At 44.0% G+C, this 7,424-nt stretch overlaps 1 long non-coding RNA gene across 1 annotated transcript; it reads right to left on the reverse strand.

Moving 5' to 3' along the window:
• Positions 1 to 4,856: 4,856 nt before the first annotated feature.
• On the reverse strand, positions 4,857 to 6,924 carry LOC120522749. The gene is made up of 3 exons (XR_005632515.1): positions 6,912 to 6,924; positions 6,789 to 6,815; positions 4,857 to 4,920 (listed from the first exon to the last, which is right to left on the reverse strand). It is a non-coding gene; the product is annotated as an uncharacterized LOC120522749 (long non-coding RNA).
• Positions 6,925 to 7,424: the final 500 nt, after the last annotated feature.

A 7,424-nucleotide genomic window follows, 5' to 3' on the forward strand; every position in this document is an offset into this window, starting at 1 on the left:
CCACGGACCACTCTGAACACCTGCTGACCACTGCTGATGGTCCAAGTAGTCCACATGCGGTGACTTCCTGTCCAGTGTGACTTTGGTGTCTTCTGTCACCTCGTCACACTGAAAGACCTCAACATTTAACTGTTTAAAGATCCAAGGAAGCCAAAGCCACCTGTGACGCTGCTCTACCATAAAGTGACAACAAGTGGAGACTCCAGTGACACGACTGTCATCATCAACATGTTGTCATTGGGAATGTGACACCACAGACATGGCAATGAAACACAAACCTGAAAACTGAAATATGTGCTGAACAAAATGTCCATTGAGAGGGAGTGTGGCTGAGGGTGTGACTGCATTCAAAATTGGTGTTAAAATTATCAGCAAACTTGGATTGTGTGACTCAAATGGACCTTAAAGTTAAAATGAACAGACAACAAGAAGAGCACTGATGGATTTGGTTCAATTTCAATTCTATTCATGACCACCAGAGGGCCATTAACACACATTGATTTTATTTTTTATTTATATCTTTAAATAGATACTTATGGAAAAATCAGCACATGTCATCAACATTAAAGGCATTCCCATAATGCTGTGCTTTTGAACTGAAGACCCGCCTTCCCCCTTATTCATTGGTCAATTGTCCTGTCTTCATTTCAAAGTGTCAGTCCCATGTGACTTGCAGTTCCTGTTAGTGACATGCGCTGATCTTTCTGAAGTATCCATTTATAATACGCCTGAGTCTTGAGTTTATGACTGGATAACCGACATGTGGATGATGAGACACAAGTAATGTGAGATTTTATTATCTCTTTATTTAATGGACGTTTTTCACATCATTTGTTGTTGTGCAGCATTGGTCACCATTGGCTGTTCTTATATCATAAACTTTTGACATTTTCAGCCATCACAACAAACTACATTGGAGTAATAAATATTAAAAAAATCATTTTTGAGTGGAGTAGTCATTTAAGTTTATCTCAGAGAGGCACGGTGGCACAGTGGTTAGTCTGGCAAGCATATTAGCAGATGTGTCCATCTCCTTCAGGGTCACTTAGAAGACCGCCACACCAGTAGAGCCCACTCAGAACTGGTTCAGTTTCTCCTTCCCCATTGACGTCCACTGCATTTAGCTGAGTCCCCAACATTTCCATGATTTTGCCCACCTTGAAGTGAAGTGAACTCAGCGGTCCACTCATCACTCCTCACCATTCAGTAACAGACGTGATGGCGTCAGAATATAACAAGAGGCCTCTGAAGTCGGTGTGTGACGACACAAACACAAATGTGCTCTGGCGCTCTGCTTCTTCAGGTCTTCATGTTCAGTTCAGAGACAGAAGGCTCACAGCGGTGGAGACTGGCAGCAAAGTGACAAGTGACACTGCAATGGCTACTGGGAATTTCATTGATGTAGCATTCAGCAGGACCATCCTGTTTGTTATTGAGATTTGAGCAAATCTGACATGAAAAGGTCCAAGAACTCCAGCTGAGGAGCAGACACATTCATAAATGTCATCTCAGAGTCATCAGGAGATTTGGACAATAAAAAAGAAAACAGCACAGAGCCTGAAACACAGCGAGGTGTCTTATCATCTAAATCAGAGGAGAGAATGAAAAGATCTGACTTGACCTGAGACCACTGGGGGCTACTGTATGACTGAATTATGAAATCGATTGTTGTGATTTGTAAGTCACTTTGGATGGAGGTTTCTGCCACAACTCAAGGACTCATCTGAAGGGTGTCAGTGAAGTTCACAGCTGTAGTTCAAATCTAAATGTGTTTACAGTACGTGGTGTTCTGTCCTTGTGCCACTAGGTGGGGATAGCGGGCTGTGGAAAAGAGAAAAGAAAGGAACAGAAACGGAAGTTTGAGTCTGTTAGCGGCTTTCTATTGTTGGATTAAATGTGTCGTCTGTGGACTCGAGTCTTTTCATTTTACATCCTGACAATAATTAATAATTATTAATAATAATAATAAGAATAATTATTGTATTTAGGGATGAATGCAATTTTAATATCAGGAATACAAATAAAGAAAAACATAAAAACAGACCTGCGGTGGGCTGGCACCCTGCCCAGGGTTTCTTTCCTGCCTTGCGCCCTGTACTGGCTGGGATTGGCTACAGCAGACCCCGAGACCCTCTAGTTAGGATATGGCGGGTTGTATAAAACAGACAGCCACACAAATCAGTGGGATTGATATTTAAATAAATAAATGTGTGCAAATGGCGCCCTCATGTGAACATGAACAGAACTAACAGCAGAATTTTAAATTCAACAATTTTCTTTTTGTATTATTCAGGCATCTTTTTAAACATGAAAGTCACATAAATCTGAACCTTTAATACTTTAAAGATAAAAATAAAATATTTCCTCAGACACACGTCACTGAAATTACTTTTCTTAAAAACTCAAGTAGCTTAAGTCTTGACATAACTTTTCAAGTTTTCTTCATCTACGCACACAAGTGCATGAAGTTCCATCTAATGACATATCTGGTGGCCTTCCTCAAAGTCACACCTCACCTGTCACACTTTGCTCTGCTGCTCTTCATTTTCTATGTCACGTATTTCAATATCTGGATGTGAAAATTCAACAAACAGCAAAGGTTTCATTCATTCATGTTGAACTGACAGCTTCTTCTTCCAAAATGTTCCTCCAAGAAAGGAGAAGACGGGCAAACATTCAAGTTCAGGTTTAGTGACAAGTGTGCAGATTACAGGAAACTCTGACTTGTCTGCTTGACAAACACGAACATCACGTTTAGAGTTTCATTAACATGTGAGAAAGTCAAAGATACAAACAGTGAGACCACTGACATGTGTGTGGTGTGCAGACGAGAGCAGTGACTGTGATTAGTGAGAGGAAGAGCATGAAGATCGCTGATGACACGAGTTTATCTACAACTCCAAAGTCACTCAGCAAATCTCATCAGTGACTCAACTTTCATACTGCAGGCCGACGTGTATTTGTAGAGGCTTCTGTTCAGCAAATGTAACAACTCCTAATTTTAAATTCCATCATGCTCAGCGACTCTGTGGTGTCACATGACTTTTCTCCCAGTTCTCCCAGTCGCACATCCACTGGTAACACCAGTCAAACACACTTGCAGCTCCGTCCCTGACTCTATTTGAGTTCATTTATAAATGACAGACAAAGTGACATTTCTGAGTCTCACATAAGCCTTCACACTCAAATGCACAATAAATAAACTGATTCAGACGAGGACTGGATTGATGAACTTGAGTCCATTTTTGATTATTTTAATTACACTTAACGACCACAAGAGGTGCCATTCACACACAATTCTGTATTCTATTGTCATTTTTAATTGTTCTGATTTCTGTGAAGTCGTCCATTTTTGAATTCTGTTTCTTCAGTTCTTTTCCTCACCTAGCACTCTGTTCAGTAATTAAACTTATTATTGTCATTTCTGTCACACACTGCGACTCCAGCACTGCAGCAGACCACCTGTGTGTGCCACTGAAATGACCGTCGAGTCTGCCGGAGGTTCAGGACTGTGAGGTGGACCCTCAGAGAAGTTCACGAGAAGCCATTTTCTTACAGAGGACAGCCGTGTCACCTCACTGATGTCGATGATTTCTTTTGTAATTCCTGCCTTTCTTTATTTCATTTGACGTCCCTTTCTGTTTTATTTCATTTCATCCCAAACTCATCTCAGTGTTGATGAACTTCTCAGCAGACTTACAGTGTTGTGTATTTCAGTCCACGTTTAACAATAGAAGTATATAACGCTAGATAGGAATTCAGGTTTGTCTGATCGGTGGTCTCGTAGTAGCACAGTGATTGGTGGTCCGCCTTCAGCTCTGGTGTCACAGGTTGGTTCTTATCTGTGTTGCCCTCCCACATTTACAGCCCCTGTGACCCTGAATTAGATAAGCGAGTTACAAAATGGACAGTGGTCTTGATATTCAGGGTCTCAGATTTCTTCTGCTCAGCTCACACTCTTCATGTCTTTTAATGTCACAAAGTGGGCACCTCAGGGTCATCAGGACTGACCACCAGCAAGTGACGCCACACGACGACTGAAGAAAACCAATCCAGTGCGGTGGAGAACACAACCATCTTTGTTGAATTCCTCTTTGAATGTCAAATTAAAGACGCGCACTCAGGATTTCTGTTCATTGTCAGACCCTCAGATTCACATTTGATTATGGAGCCGGACGCTTTGATCCGACGCCATTTAAAAATCCCAAGTGTTCAGTCCTGATGTCTCATTAAACACAGAAACCCTGAAAATGAAAATCAGACGAGCAGCAAACAGCAGGATACCTCAGGGGCTTTGAGTTCGGTGGTCTGATGTTAAAGAAAGTCTCCATCGGCTTTGTGCTGCTCAGAGATGGACAGACCGATATTAATACAGAGGGGTCAGTGTGTGTGAGGGGCAGATGACCAGAGGGGCCAGCGTTTTACCACCGTCATTAAGACAAGGACTGAAGTACGCGGTAGAGGGGCTCAGTGAAGGAGTCTGTGAAGGTGTAGAGGAGAGAGCTGGGACTGGGCATTGTAAAAGGAGACCTGACCTTCATCATAGTCCAGAAAGACCCCCACAGTCTGGGGCTTCACTCTCAGCGGGAGGGGGAGAGAACGGTCAGTGACAGCTACATACTCTCTCATTCATCAGCCACACAGTCCAGCATCCATCATCTGGGGTCAGTGTAATCCTCCCTTCCTGTTGACCGACTCTCTGGCGACTCCTAAAGTCCACGCAGTCTTCCCCCCGACCTCCACCTCCCAGTAGTGTCTCCCTGACGTGAATCCTTCTCTGGCCAGGACATTAACACAGTGGTCAAACCTCTTTGATTGTTCATCACTCTCTGTCGTGGTGGCTGTGTTCTCACTTCTCTTTCCCGTCTTCAGACACAATGAGACATGGATGTGCAGTCTCAGGGTCAAAAGTGACATCAGCTGAGGAGAAGAAGAAGAAAAGAGGAAGACGTCAGGAAATCAGGGGACTTGAGGAAGACAACAACACATTTACACTCCTTGAAGGACCTGAACATTAAAAAGACAAAGACGTCAAACAACACGTGTTCAGTTGTCAGCCCACCAAGCCCCTCATGTGTCTCTGTGTCACTGCTCAGCCCCTGTGTAGTCGCACCTCTGACCTCCTCCATTTTATCTTCAATTAACCCTAAAGAACCTGATCACCACGCTGTGAACATTTTAATAAAAGATGAATCACACAGCGAGGATTTGTTAAAGACACAAACAAGAAGACCACCAGTGAGGCCTGGCACTCGTTCACAGACTCACCAGCAGCTCTCAGACTTGTCGTCACTAACCTGAGGGTCTCATGTCCCCCCTGGCCTGTTGTCCTCCTGTTCCTGTCATTCCTGTCCACTTTGATTCATTTTGCTCTGCTCTGTCGGTGACTCTGTCACTTTTCTCGTCCTTACACTGCGTTTGTGGCCTTTTATTTAGCAGACCCCCATTTTATGTTTCTCATTTCCTTGTCAAAAGTGACAACGGGGCACTGAATTTATGACCCTGAATCTAACAACACAAGATGGCCGTCTGTCAGTGATTAGGATGAAGTGTCACAAGTCATCAGTCAGCAGGGACACCATGTGACCGGTCAGTGCAGGTGAGGGGCTTTAATAAGGGAGAGTGGGACGAGAGGACATACAAGGTGACAACACTGATAGTGATGACAAAGGACAGGACAGCAGGACAAAACACAAAGTGGCACTAAAGAGGGACATGCGACTGGACACTGAGGGGCTGATAATGGACAGCAGACCCTGTGAGGATTCAGCAGCACTCAGTTTACTTTAAAAGAGCAAACGTTGGGAGTGAAAACCTCAAGTGTGTCCTCAGTGTTGTCATCTCACAAATATTTCAACATCGACATGCTGGAAATGGGGGCCTGAGAAAGGGACTGAAACACAAGAGGGTCCTAAGTGACAGAAGGGACATCATGGAGTCTTTAAGTAGCAGGATTAGTGACAATGACACGCAGTGCTAATCGGTACGAGACCACTGAATCAAAATGACCTTCTGAGAATAAAGTCTACAAGACAAACGAGCATCCTTTGTACCGAGGAAGACATGAGCCTGAGGAGTTGTGTCTGCACGAGGAGGGTCCGGTCTTTAGTTCTGTCTTTACTGACTTGTCTGACGTTCTTGAAACACAAAATAAAGTCATGTCCGCCTGCCAAGTAGAATCCAGCTGTTTATGACAGAGGACTGTTTAGTGAACTTCTTAGGAATAAGAGAACTAGCGATATTCAAAGAGACCACCAGGGGCAGTAGAGGCTGAGGTCTTAACTAGCAGCTCATCTGCCTTTAAACACACAGAACAAGCAGCCATCCATTGTCATAACCTGCAGAGGGCAGAGTCGAGGGCAGATGGAGCCAATCACAGCAGGCATCAGGGCAGGCTGGAACAACACATGGACGGGACGCCAGTCCATCAGCAGGCAAACACTCAGACACACATCAGGGCTAACTGAGCGTCACCGGACCACCTAACCTGCAAGTCTTTGGAGCACACGGAGGAGACCCTCACAGTCACAGGCAGAACATGCAAACTCCACACAAGGAGCCCCCAGGATGTGAACCCCAGTGTCCTTACTGTGAGATGGCAGTGCTACCACTGTGTCACCATGTCACCCACACGGAGGGACCTCAGCCATTAGCTGAGACCTGGGGGACAGTCACAGAGCTCACAAGGTCCTGCTTGTCATGGTCATGAAGGTGACACGTTTAACATGAAGACACAAAGACTACAGACACAGAAAATGAGAATTTCATGAGCAGCTTATCAACCGTACCTGCTGAGCTGCATATTCTCCTCCATTCTGTAAAATAACAAATAAATAAAGAAATAAACTTAATGAGTCCAATAAAGAGTGAGACTTGAAAGACCCCCAGAGACCCCAGTTCAAATATTGTACCTGCATTGGTGAGCGTTGTGACTTTTCTGCAGAAGAAGAGAGCTGCGTTACTGAGTGAATAATCAGGTGGTCAACTTAACACATCATCTCTTCAGTTCTCACTCGCTACTTTCATTTACCTCTACTGAAGTCTTAAAATATCTTTGCATTTCAAATTTTCCTTCATAAAGACCCTTATAATAGACAGCAGAACAATAGACATGACAATAGCTGGAGTGCCAAGCACAGACTGAAAGTGGATTTGCAGAATTAACAGCCTACTGGCCTTTGGCTTTGAATCTACGTGACGTCTGATGAAGAAGGAACAGAATTATTTATGATTATTAGGAGTGGAGGTCCTACTGTGAGACTTCTGACCGTGTCCTCGTGACCACAGAAACACAGAAATGAACGCTGCAGGTGTAATTAGTGTGACTGCAATACAATAAGACACGTGCCAGAAGACCCTCGTCTTGACCAGTTTGTCTCCTACTGATGGCCTTGCTATTTGTCTTCTCCATTGTCAGTTCAAAT

The sequence above is a fragment of the Polypterus senegalus genome, unplaced genomic scaffold (assembly GCF_016835505.1).
Source record: "Polypterus senegalus isolate Bchr_013 unplaced genomic scaffold, ASM1683550v1 scaffold_8019, whole genome shotgun sequence".
NCBI lineage: Eukaryota > Metazoa > Chordata > Cladistia > Polypteriformes > Polypteridae > Polypterus > Polypterus senegalus.